Here is a 14,212-nt window from a genome sequence, read left to right as displayed (position 1 = left end):
ACCAAGTGGTAAGTGGTGAAAAAAATGAATGAATGAATATTATGTTAACATTGTAATGTGCAATGCAATGTTGGAGACAATTTTCAGTAAGGATTGTCTTAAGTACTGATGTTTTTGCTATCATTGCTTAAGAAATTAACTGCCAATCAAAATTTTTATTTTCATTTTATTGCATCTCTAGTCGGCATCGTATATTCTAGGAAAGATTAGAGCCAGCCATATCTGACTGATAATTGTTAACTGTAAAGTGAAAAATGCTTGTTATTTTAGGTTATGACTTTGTGAAATTTGTTGTAATTTTTCTAATGAACTAAATGCAATCCCTAAAGATGTTAACATTTACAACAAAATCCCCCCCTTTGATCTGTGGTTCATTTGCAGAACCTGAGTCACCAATACTGTCTCAGCAAACAAAATGGCTGTGTAGGCCATGCAGTAGAAGACATCTCTTCATTGATGAGGTGAATCATAAAGAAAAGGTACCCAAAAGTTCCTAGAATAGTTCATCTGTGAACAGGGCTTATGCAGTACAAACTTCTGCTGAGGTGTCGGTAGCACAACTCATTGCCATTTTATTGCTGCCTGGATCATTGACCTGGCTTGATCTGTTCTTCTATAGTGACAGTTTTTGCTTTTGTTGTTTTGTGCTATTATCCATTTTTTGAGATTTTTTTAAGATGGCAAGTTTGAGTATTCAGCTATAGATGTTACAATGAAGGGCACAAGCATGACAACTAGCCGGAGAATAAAAGAAGAAACCATGTACAACCAAAGTGCTAGTATTAAAATCCTGCAGTTAAATACAAATCGAAGCAGATCAGCTCATGACATGTTACTAGTAAGACCTCAGGAATTATCCAGTAACCTACTATTGATTAGTGAACCGAACAAATCAGTGGTGGCAAGAAGAAACTGGGAAACAGATATATCAGGAAACACAGTTGTGCTCTTGAGGTCAGCTAATTGGTTGATATCTGCATTTGGATCAGAAGCAAACTTTGTATTTTTGGGTATGTTTTTAGCTGCTACTTCTCACCTAACGTGTCAATTGAAGACTAGGCAGTCTCTGGAAAATTTGGAATTTGTAATTCAGTAGGAACACACCTGCTATAGTAACAGGAAATTTTAATGCCAAATCAGCAGACTGGGGAACACCAGTCACAGATAGGAGAGGAAGAGAAGCGAAAGACTGGGCGGCAGCTTGTGGTCTCATAGTCATAAATCAGGGGAATATCCCAAACTTCAGCAAAGAGGGACTACGTCTTTTATTAACCTAATGTTTGCATCAGAGAATCTTGCACAAAAAGGTAACCGCTGATGAGTCTTAAGATGATGAGACGTTGGGTGACCACATGTGCATTTCATATGAATTCCATTAGAATAGAATAGAATAGTTTTTTATTGAATAAGCCAAAGGCAGTACACTCATTAATACACTTTGAAATAATGTGTTGATATTAAAGTCTAAAATTGGTTTTTAGTTGTCAATATTCATCCAAGTTAGTGTTTATAAAGTCTGACACACAATAAAGTTCCTCTTCCAACAGAATATTTTTTATCTTGTTTTTAAAGTTATTTTGTGGTAGACATTTTATCCTTTCTGGTAGAAGGTTGAACAGTCATACTCCAATTTGGAAGGGGTCAGTTGTCCTGTGTCTTGGTGAGTCTGCAATGAGTCATGTCTAAATTATTTTTTTTGTCAAGTGTCGTAGCTATGTATTTCACTCCTACTTGTCAAAAATAATGTGTTTCTTTTATATGTGTCATCAGGGTCAAAGTGAATAGGGGGGGAAGAGTAAGTGTTCCCACACTTTTAAAATAGCCACGGCATGACACTCTATGACTTAAACCACACAAAATGTGTATTGCAGTTTTTTAAATCTTAAATATAGTGTCTGTATAAGGTGAAGATCCCCAGGTTAGTTTGCAGTATGACAATCTGCTAAAGAAGCAGGCAAACTAAACTGTTCCTAACACCTCATAGGAGGCAGATCGGGCAAGTCTATGAAGCATATAATTGCATTTTGAAAGGTTTAAGCTGAGACAAATCCCAGGCCTTTACAAAACCAAGTGAATTGAGGAAGCCAGTCTATGCAGGCATCATTTATGGCTGGAGACTCAGACCTAAAGATGTGTTACAGTTCAGGGAAGCTTCGAGTAAGTTACTAACAGAAGAATCTATGCAAAACTCCAAGGAGTTAACAGGAAAAATCCTACTTGCTTGTCAAGAAACCATGTAACGGACAACAGGCTGCGTAAATCGACGTCCTTTGTATTGGTGGAATGACGACCTAGCTGAACTTTGCCGGACATGTTTGCAAAAGCGATGATGCTACACAAGAGCTTGTAGGAGTTATGGCAGGGAATCTATGGTTGTGGCAGAACTTCATGATGGGTTGCATGAAGTCAGGTTAGCACTTAAGAGAGCAATAGTGAATTCAAAAAGGAAAGCGTGGAATGAGCTATGTCTGAAAATAAATGAGGATGTCTCGGAAACTGCATATAAAAAAGTGGCTAACACATTTGGCAAAAAGGCCCCACAATTGGACCCTGCATTAGAAAGAAAGAGCATGTGCTGACAGAAATAAATTTCCCAACACACCGGCCACCAAATTAAGAGGAAATTGCAGTTGTGGATATTCCCCCTTCACACTGGAGGAGCTCTATATTGCTGGAGAATAACTAAGAAGAAATAAGAATCTGGGACCAGATGGTATAAGAGCAAGAGGAAAGAGGTAAACTGTGTAGCTAGTGAAAATGTGTTACTAGCTATAAACTTAGCAATCAAATAAGTATTGTTCCCATATGAATGGAGGATGGCATGAGTGGGAGATGGTAGAACCAAACCTTTCAGACCATGCTGGTGTCTTTGCTACTTTTCGTGAACAGGAACAAGAAGACAACCAGACAAGCTCTTTGATACATGTCAGAAATATAAGCCCACAATGAATTACGAATTTAAGAGAAATGTTATCTCAAAAATACTGATTACCATTAATTTCATTTCAAAACATTGAACAAGCATTTGAGTGCTTTTATTATTTACTGACAACCTCTTTGGAAGAAAACTGTAAAATGAGAGAACTGAATAGTAAAAAGCATAAAAGGTCAAATAGAAAATGGTTCACATCAGAGTTAAACAAATTTAGGGATCTGGTAACGATACTGTATGCACGATTCAAACAAAGTAAAGGTTCGGCCAATGAAAATGTATGTAGAAATATATATAAAGAATATAAAAAAATAGATGAAGAGAAAAGAAAGTTTAACGAGAACTATATAAAAAAATTCAGGTAATAGATGTAAGGCAGCTTGGAATATAATTAGGTCTGAGTCCAACAATAAAAAAGAATATTCTGATATTAATATAAAAGCCAATGATTTTAATGAGTACTTTGTAGGCTATGTTACAACACTGACTCCAGGAATATCAAGTGATGAAGCAGTTTATTATTTAAACAAATACTTAATGAATTGTAATAGAGAGATTAGACCTTTTACCTGGAAGAGAATTACTGAAGGCAGTATATTAAAATGTGTTTCAACACTAAGTACATCAAAGAGGATTCTAAGTACATTCTATGGATTTTCTAACAAAATAGTAAAAGAAATAATCGATCTAATTATTGAACCACTCCTTCTACTTTTCAACAGAATGTTGGATGAAGGTATTTTTCCCCTAAACTTAAAAATAACAAAAATTGTTCCAGTGTATAAAAAGGGTGAAAAATGCAACCCCTCAAGTTACCGGCCGATTTCTCTTATTCCTGTTTTTAGTAAAATATTTTAATGGTGCATTAAAGAGCAACTAAATGATTATTTTTATGAAAATGAGTACATTTGCAAAGAACAATTTGGATTTCTAAAAGGTCTTAACACAATCAAGGCTCTAGAAAATATTGCAGAAAAGGTATTAGAAAACTTTGAAAATAAACTAATCTCCTCTGCTACCTTGATTGACTTAACCCTTTGCGGTCGGTCGTCGTCGACTATAGGTCGACCGCGGCAGTTTCGCTAAACGGTCGACCGGATAATGTCACTGCTTGTTTGTCCATTTCTAACCTATTGCTGTAAGGTATTTGAGTTATTCGGTACTTTGGACTTCTATTTTGGTTACGTGAATGCTACGTCGATCTTTATTCACGATATAGGAGGCATTGGAAGTGAAAATAGAAGACCAATACAACTGACGTCTGCACTTGCGCCGTGTTTACAAATATGGCTAGTCCAAGTACAAGTTTTACTGACGATGACGAAGTATTAGATGAATTAGATGATTGTGATAGTATTTTCAGTGAAATTAGTATCCAAAATGAAAAACAGATTATTGAAGAAGACCGTGATAGTGATTGTTAGGTGAATCATAGTGAAAATTCTTCTGAAAACATTGTGGTAAATGACGGTAACCTAGACGATGAAAGTGATGTGTTTAGATTGGAAACTTTAGGTAATGATGGGGAAGAATTTGATCAATTCGTGGATAATGTGATAGAAGTAGGACAAGGAGATGCAAATAACAGAGTTAGGCCTAGGCTACAAACTAGTAGACTAAGAGGAAGAGCTAGACATGTTACCCAAAGTAGGCCTAGGGCTGGACTAAGGCAAAATTATAATATATATAATGTATTATATATATAATATTATATAATGAATAACATGTATCTGATGAGATCCTAGTGCCTTTTCACCTGTATTCATGTAATTTTGGTTTATTACATATGTATAAAAAAATAAAAATTATGTTTTTATATTTTTATACTTCTTTTTTATATTTTTTAAATGTTACTTAAAGTTATAAAAAAATACTATAAGATAATGTAAACATTCTTTTTAGGTTATTTACATTGATATATAAAGAGAAAAAAATAAAAAAGTTGCAGAAAAAGGGATTTAAAACTTGCATTTGTGTATTGTCAAAGAACTGTAAACTAACTGAAATTAAATACGACCTGAGGACAGTCGAAGCAATTTTTATTGAGACCTCAAAGGGTTAACAAAAGCATTCAATTGAATTTCACATATCCTACTCATTGATAAACTGCAAAACTATAGAATTAAAAATAAAGAAATCAATTTAATAAAATCATATTTAAGTAGAAGAAAACAAATGGTAACAATAAATCATGAAAAATTAGATTTTAAATTTACAGAGAAAGGAGTTCCACAAGGGTCAGTATTAGGACCTTTCCTTTTTATAGTTGCTGTGAACAATTTATCATTTAACATGCCATGTCCAACTGTATTATATGCAGATGATACAACACTTTGAAACTGTGACAAAACTTTAGATAATTTGATAACTAAACAAAATAATTCTACGGGTATGGCTCTGAAATGGTTTAGATCAAATGGATTGATGGTGAATAATAGTAAAACTGAAAAAATAATTTTCTCTCTGAATTGGGAAGTAGTTCAAAGTAGTAAGCCTGTTAAATTACTTGGCATTCATCTAGACAGCAGGTTAAGTTGGGGCTCACATATTAATAGTCTGTGTAAAAAGTTATCTAGGGGTATCTACTTGTTCAGAAAACTAAAAAAATGTTGTTAACTTATCCATGTTGATCCATGTTGAGCCTACTACGCCTTTTTTACTTCTCATCTTCTGTATGGAATTACACTTTGGGGTAATAGCAGTCATGCAGATAGAATTTTTATTTGGCAAAAGAAAGCTTTAAGAGCAATTAAATCTATACCAGAAAGAGAATCATGTTTGCCCATTTTTAAAGAACTTCAAATAATGACATTTCCTAGTATGTATATTTATTCTTGTTTAGTTAGTGTTAAGGATAATTGCACTGGACAAGGTGCAAAGAACAATAGCACTTGGAGTAGTGAGTTGCTACAGGACAGTCTTGACTGAGGCCTCTTTCGTAATAGCAGGAGTCTGTCACTTGAGCTACTAACAAAGGAGAGAGTGGCAGTCCATAAGGGGAGAGATGGAATTAGAAGGAGGAGGGAATTACTAAGTGAGTGGCAAGAAAGATGGAGGGTAGTGTAGTCAGGAACCTGGACCTGGAAGCTTACAGCCCGTGGGTATAATGGCAGCATGACAAGGTCCATTTTCACCTCACTCAATTCCTCAGTGGTCATATAGGCTTTCGTAGCTTCCTGTTTCAGAGGAGAAGTGATGATGCAGCTTGCAATTACTGTGGTGAGGAGAAGGATACTGCTGAACACACCATTTTCATCTGAAGAGTTGTTAGAGAGGGCAGAAATAGAAGCCTTAGTAGGAATATTAACTCCTAGAAACACCACAGTCACAATGCTGAAAATGCTAGGAAATGGCATGTGATATCTGCTATGATTCAGAATATTGTCAAAAGGAAAATAAAAGAGGAGTAGAATAAAACAAGAAAGATGCAGCTGCTGGTGTCCCTCGCTGAGCTGATGTAATGCAAAATAATTAGTTCCTGGTCAGTTTGAGAAAGTGGGTGAAGAGGTCGTTTTTTTAGTGGAGACACCATAACTCTTTGGAACCATGTCAAGAGAAATAGAAACATGATGACAAGCCTCGTTTCAGATGTCCATCAACTGCCTGAACAGATGAAAATGTTTAGAATTTGTGCTTTTAGGCTGTCGACAGACTATTGCTCAAATGCAACAGATTTTGTTATTCTCTTAGGACAAGAAGCTTATAAATTGCACTTAGTCCTATAAGAACTCGCCCCTTTGTCTAACTCTGACCGCCTGCTTATCAGTTCTGCGTCTCCTACAGAACCATAACCAAAATTATCCGTGGCGTGTATTACTGCTCTCATGCTCTCTCTCGGTTGTCACAAGTGCAAGGGGGGGGGGGGGGGGGGGGGCGGGGGGGGGGGGGGGGTGGGGGGGGGGGGGGGGGGGGGGGTGGGGGGGGGGGGGGGTGGGGGGGGGGGGGGGTGGGGATTGTATGCAGACAATCTATTCCTTTCATAGGTGAAAATTCTTTATCGATTTCACAAAAACTAAGGTCATACTGTAAAGTGCAAATTGTCTCACCTACCAGACTAAGTATTTGCTACGACAATGCTTGGCTTTTATAGCATTCTGTTTCAAACCACATAATATCCTGGTTAAAATTTAATAATTAATTTTAGTTGGAAAAATAATTAGTTTTAAAGTTATTTATGAAAGCTCATTTTATGATGTGAATATATTTGGATAAGGAAAATTGTGTTAATATTGTAATTTGTTTCCATACGCGAGAAATATGGGTATACTTTATCTATAGCTAAGATATAATAGATTATGTAAACAACTTCTGTGTATAACTTACTCCTCCCCCTAGAGGAGAATATGCACCTACTGGGAGGGTGATGACTTTGTTTTTAGAAGCAGAAACTTCTCGGTAATGATGGGGTCTATTTTTTGCAAGGGGTGCTTTAGCATGTTCATGTCATCTATATATTCATATTTTTTATGGTACATATTAATTTTTGCAATACTGTTGCTTTTTATAATTTATACCGATTATTATCTGAATAAATAATCAGCTGTTTCTTTTTGTTTAAAAATGTTCACTTCTGTTATCAGTTTTTTGAACAACCAATTTTCTCATATATTAGTTACCCTCAACAGCATCAATTCAAATTGCATTCTATTTTAATGGTATCTCAGCCCCCATATAGATACCTAGGGCCATACATTTATATTAATTAGATGAAACTAAATGGTTTACTAGTACCACTTTACCATAGTCACAATCTTACAAATTAATATTATAAGTAATGTTAGTAATGTAAAAATAGTTAAATGTTTAAAAATATAAAGTTGTTATTTTAAATGCTATTAGTCACTTACACTTAATGGTAAATTAGGAACTATAAGAATATCATCCATGCTTCCAGTAGAATTCCGCTCTTCAAATACATGAGTTCTGCGGTCTCCATATGAAACCAGTCCCGTTGGGATAAAATTTTACATTGGTCTTCTCCAAAGTTTCTCTGAAAACATAAAAATTTGTTCTTTGTAACAAACAAATACAATTTGAAAAATTTGAGCTCATTTTAGTTGGAAAAATGTCTATTAATAATATTTATTGTAAATACAAAATAAAATCAATTTCAAAAGTGTACTCTAAAGCAGGTTTTTACAAAAATCTGTAAAAGTATCTATAGTTGCATATCAATTTTGTGTTGTAAATCCTTCTATTCAAGCAAAAATTCATTCACTTATATTATACATAAAAATTATCGATCCTATGTATATTTTTTGGCACAAAAGACATTAAAAAGGTCCTCAACACATCATTCCTAAACAAGGATCTTACGTTATGTGAGCAATCGTACAAAAAACTTAACCAAACCGGTAGCAATATGGCCCTGTTTCGTTGACGCCGTATTTTTGCTATCTTGTCCTTTTGTGTAAGCATCCATATTGGTGGTAGTTGAAAATGTGAAACACATATCCGTGGTTTCACTGGCGGAATTTTTCCATGCTTCATATAATTCTGTGTCTTCTTTTAGCGTCATTTGCTGAGAATAAAGATTTAAACTGTAATAGTAATCAGGTATTATGGTTTTGTTACTCCTACTATCTGTTCACGATTATATTCGTGTTGAAAATCTGGAAGTATATTTACTAGATTACAATTAGGGAATTTTTCAGTTAAATTACATTTTTCTAGCTCCATAATTCATTGAACAAACTACACAATCTGAGTAATTGGTGCATAAGTTCATTGTATGTTTATGATAATAGATAAGGAAAAAAGAAATTTATTTTTCAATTAAACACCGGAGAGTACATAGAGAGGTCAACTGTTGAAAGACTTATTTATGTATTCTACTGACAATCAAAATCAGTCAAAAACAAACTCTCTATGATTAAAAGGACAGTCATACAGTGTTAATAAATCTGATTCCATCACTAAACATTACTTATTGAATAGTATGCTTTAAATATCAACATTCTTTATATTTTAAGTTTTTAAATACATATTTATTTATTTTTTGTTGGATAACCAACTTATTATCATTTTTCAAATTTGGAAGCCTTAAATTGTTGTATCTATAGAGATTTGTGTCTTGTATGGTGTATACTATTATTGTAATATGTGTATTATAGATATGCAGAAAAGTTTTCCTGTCTTCACCATGTAAGTTAGCTGCGTACTATACAATTGAAAAAACTTTTATCAAGTTCACTGTGTTTGTATTAAAGCTGTGTATAAATACAATGCATTCTATAAATCACTGGCCTATGATGCGACTCAGACATATGCAACAGGTTCTCTGCATAGTAACTCGTATATTTAAATACGTTTAAATTTTATATTTCTAATCAGAGATGTTTGTATGTAAAAAAAAAAAAATTCAGTCTATGCAAACATTTGTGAATAAAATAAAAGAATTTACAATTTTTGAGATAAACCTTAATGTAGCTAAGGTGGGAAGGGTTGATTCAATAGTGATTGTTGAGTTAAGCTCCAGTATCACTTTCGTTTTATTGCTGCAGCGTCTGATATATACGCTATCTCAAGTTTGACTTCTGGAATATGAAGAGATCCAAAGAATCATTTTTATAGATATCTCCGTTGCTCCACTTGCTTAGAGATTGTGTCTATCACATTGTAGTGCGCTGAATTGTGTATTCTGATGAGGACAATAAGATTGTCACTTCACCTTGATTACACTCTATTTCTTCTTGTAGACTAGGTGTCTCTGATATCAAAAACGATGTAACCCTTTAAAACCTTAGTTTAGAGCTTCTTTGTCACCAACTTTCTTTTGAATTTCTTCAGATTGAACATGACCTCAGATTCCACAAAGTCAAAAGTCTGAGATAGGCATCATATATCAGATCGCTACAATAAAAGGAAGGTGAAACTGGAGCTTTACTCCACATTCCACATAAAAACTTTACAAATTATAATTAAAACAAGAAAATGACACATAAATATTTTAACCTAGGATATCAGCCTAGATATTTAAGGTGTAAAAAGTCGATTAAAAGGTAAAATAGTGTTACACAAGATTTGTAATCCAGATTCCATCACCTTTGACTTCTAATACATATAACTTCAGCAATCCAGTTTCTTTATTTTTTAAATTAAATTTATGTATATTGTAGAGTCAAATTGTGTACAATATTGCATTTAAAACACCAGACTAAGATAATTTGTCTTTGTTACCAATTTTAGTACAAATATCCTAGAACTTACATTTAAAAATTGAATCCAAATATAAGGTCAGTAAATCCACTATCTAATAATGCATCCCACTGTTACTGAAATGATAAAAAATTATAGGACCAATATAATTTAAAACCTGAAACAACTACAAGAAATTTACCAGTGTTTCAGATTATACATATAATTGTTTTGGTGGATGTTTGCTGAAAAATAGTACACAATTAGCCTGAGATACAAGTTATATGTTTTAAATATTACCTGGTTTCCACACAGAAACCGATGTTATAACAATCCATCAAATCTTCTTTTACTCTGTTCATATTCACAATGTTGTTAACATAATATGTAAAATGATTAATTTTAAAAATAAATTATACAACAAAGTTATTACAACGCTTGTAGTTGATTTAAATTTCATGATTATGTATGAGAATACATAATTTTTTATGTAATATCAGGTGTATTAAATAATTTTTCAAATGGTATTATCCAGTATTATTTTTTTTTTTTTCAGTCATTGACGGTCGATAACAATTGAAAAATTAAGAATGTAAAGTATGCAGGATTATAATGGTTTGGCTGAAGCTTTATCCAAAGCCCTTGGTCTGAGGCTCTGGAGAATTATTTGATGTCAATAAAGGGATACAGTAATTGTTTGTCAGTCTTTAGAAAAAGAGGCTCTGGGCTATATTTTTGACAATCAGGTAGGTAAAGTATGTTTGTCCAGTGGTTTGCATGTTGCAAAGTTAGGCAGTTATCCAAGAAAACCAGATGGAAGTGGGGTATGCACACAAAACCTACCAATATGAAGATCAATGGATCATTACTATATATTAGTGGTGTACAATCAGTATGTTGCTGTGGAGGATCTGGTTATCCAAAAGGGATAGTTGATGGGGCAGGTTTAGGCTCGAAGAAAATTCTCATTCTACTTAGTGTAATGACAACTAGGACTCTTGAACCAAGGCCCGCTCCGAGGTTAGTATGTGACAACACACTGGATCTGAGAGACATTCACCATCCCCCTTCCATCCAGAATCATTCCAAAAGTCACTCTAATAGCCATAGGAATTTGATGTACACATTTAAAGGCAAGGATTACTTTCAATCACTTATAAGCATATCGACATCACAAAGTACCAAAAATGTAACAGATTGACAATAAATACATTGAAATGTTAAGGTTTACTTTTTTATAAGGCTATACTTGTTATAAGGATATTTTCAGTGTTCAAAATGATTCAGATAAATCACACTTCAATCAAATGAGGCTTATGGTCAAATGATTTCGATGAGCGGAGAAGCTGAGAACTATTTTTGGTTTGTAAAATTTCGACCTTCGCACATTTCCAAATCTCATGGCCTAGTGAATGTAGGGGACTCTGTCCACAAAGTGTTCTTGGGTTGTTAAGGGTTTGGTACATATATAATTATTAGTCAAAGAGTGGACGTTTTCTTATCTTATAAGTACAGCACCATTATGCACTCACTTTGCTGTAACTTACAGTTTACAGTTATACAAATCTTGCATATCAATATGATTGTGGATCATATTCAGCCAAAATTGCTTGTACTCTTTTTCATTATTTTTCAACCAGACCTCAATATACTAATCTATTATCTTGCACTCCAATAAAACTCTAAACCCTAGATTATGCCTCTGGGCCCCCTAAGCATATTTACTAAAGAGGTGGCAACCCACTCATGGGACCTTTAATAGGTGGAATAAGATACTTAAAAAGTTTCATGAGCTGAGCTAGTTCATGTAGTATGGTTTACCTATTTGTGGATATTAAGAATGATTTCTAAATTAAGGTCATTATTTTAGTCACCATGTATACCTTCACATCGTGCCAGGTTTAATATTAGTCTTCTTATTATTGGTGTTACACATTCTCTGAAACTATTTTCCAAGATATGTATTTTTATTCATATTAAAAATAATTGTATTTTATAAACTATAAATGAGATGTTACTTATATGAAAATTATAAACCTGTAAAATACAATATTATCAAGCTTGTTAAAAATGTTATCAGCTTTAAGGAATTGCCTTTTAAAAAACTAATAAATTGAGAAACATGTAAATTAAAAAATTTTTGTAGAATTTTATTGATTTAAACATCATTAACAGCATATACAACAACAATATAGTTTCCTATTTTAAATTTGTTTTGAGTAACATTAATTTTAATATTTTAAATTATTGGTGGGTAGTATTTTTTTTAATAATCTTGTAATATATTGTTTGAAGAGCTCAATTAATTTTCACCATTTGTAATTTAACATTAGCTTTTATGTAAAAAACAAAACAATAATACATTTTCACTGTTTGTTAAAAATATGGACTTGCTATTTTTAAATTGATATTATTAATTGTTTTATCTAAATCTTATTGCATTTTTAATAGGTTTTAATTTTATTTCAGAAACACTCATAGCTCTTGCTTATGAAACTGTAGAGATTCAAACCTGTGACTTTCAGTTTGAGTTAAACTCTGATTACTTTAAGACAGTTGAATATATTTTTGTTTGATTCTTCGTTCATATAATTTGAGAATTTTAACTAATTTGTTGTTCCACTGTAAATATTTTACCCTTTTTTTACACAGCTTCATCTTCCTGGAATGTCTACTTAGAAAACTACAGATTTACATAAATGTACTTTTACTAACATACTGTTATGATTAGTCACTGTTTGAACTTAAATATGAATATACTGTATGAGAATCAATTTAATCTTGTAACTGTAAGAATTGTTAAGAAATCTTGTAACTGATATAAAATATACAAAAAATGCTCTAAACCATCCTATTACTGATTGAATTGAACGTTTCTAATTACAAAACAAATATTACCGTGCTCATATTTGTATTATTTTAATCACTTCACAGTATTTTGTATATTTGCTTACAACAGAGAGTTTATGGTACATTTTTATGTTATAATGTGCATAAATTAACTGTTGTTGGTGTAAATGTTATAGCTAATGTGGAATTTTTTTTAGATTTGTTATTTTTAATTTATTTTATTTTTTAGTGGTGTATCCCTTCAAATATAATGTGGGGGGGGGGGGGGGTGGGGGGGGGGGGGGGTGGGGGGGGGGGGGGGTGGGGGGGGGGGGGGGTGGGGGGGGGGGGGGGTGGGGGGGGGGGGGGGTGGGGTAACTAATATATGAGAAAATTGGTTGTTCAAAAAACTGATAACAGAAGTGAACATTTTTAAACAAAAAAGAAACAGCTGATTATTTATTCAGATAATAATCGGTATAAATTATAAAAAGCAACAGTATTGCAAAAATTAATATGTACCATAAAAAATATGAATATATAGATGACATGAACATGCTAAAGCACCCCTTGCAAAAAATAGACCCCATCATTACCGAGAAGTTTCTGCTTCTAAAAACAAAGTCATCACCCTCCCAGTAGGTGCATATTCTCCTCTAGGGGGAGGAGTAAGTTATACACAGAAGTTGTTTACATAATCTATTATATCTTAGCTATAGATAAAGTATACCCATATTTCTTCGCGTATGGAAACAAATTACAATATTAACACAATTTTCCTTATCCAAATATATTCACATCATAAAATGAGCTTTCATAAATAACTTTAAAACTAATTATTTTTCCAACTAAAATTAATTATTAAATTTTAACCAGGATATTATGTGGTTTGAAACAGAATGCTATAAAAGCCAAGCATTGTCGTAGCAAATACTTAGTCTGGTAGGTGAGACAATTTGCACTTTACAGTATGACCTTAGTTTTTGTGAAATCGATAAAGAATTTTCACCTATGAAAGGAATAGATTGTCTGCATACAATGAATGCTGGATACTACTGCCAACGGCTTGATGCAGTGAAAATTTCTGGAAAATCCCACTGAAAAAGAGTGAGATTTGCCTGTTCGAAGTGCAATTTTACTTGACATCACTTAGTTACATAACTGAATTGACTCAACAAAAACTTGAATTTCATCGAGAAACAATTAAATATGTATTGCCTATGTGACTTAATTATTGCATGTTTGGGGCCACTTAAAAAAGAATTGTGAGGGGCACCGCTTTGATGATGATGGAAGGGGTGGAAAAACTTGTGT

This window comes from Homalodisca vitripennis, chromosome 4, assembly GCF_021130785.1.
Source record: "Homalodisca vitripennis isolate AUS2020 chromosome 4, UT_GWSS_2.1, whole genome shotgun sequence".
NCBI classification, from domain to species: Eukaryota; Metazoa; Arthropoda; class Insecta; order Hemiptera; family Cicadellidae; genus Homalodisca; species Homalodisca vitripennis.
The sequence above is the reverse complement of the archived record's forward strand: the minus strand, read 5'-3'. Positions refer to the sequence as shown.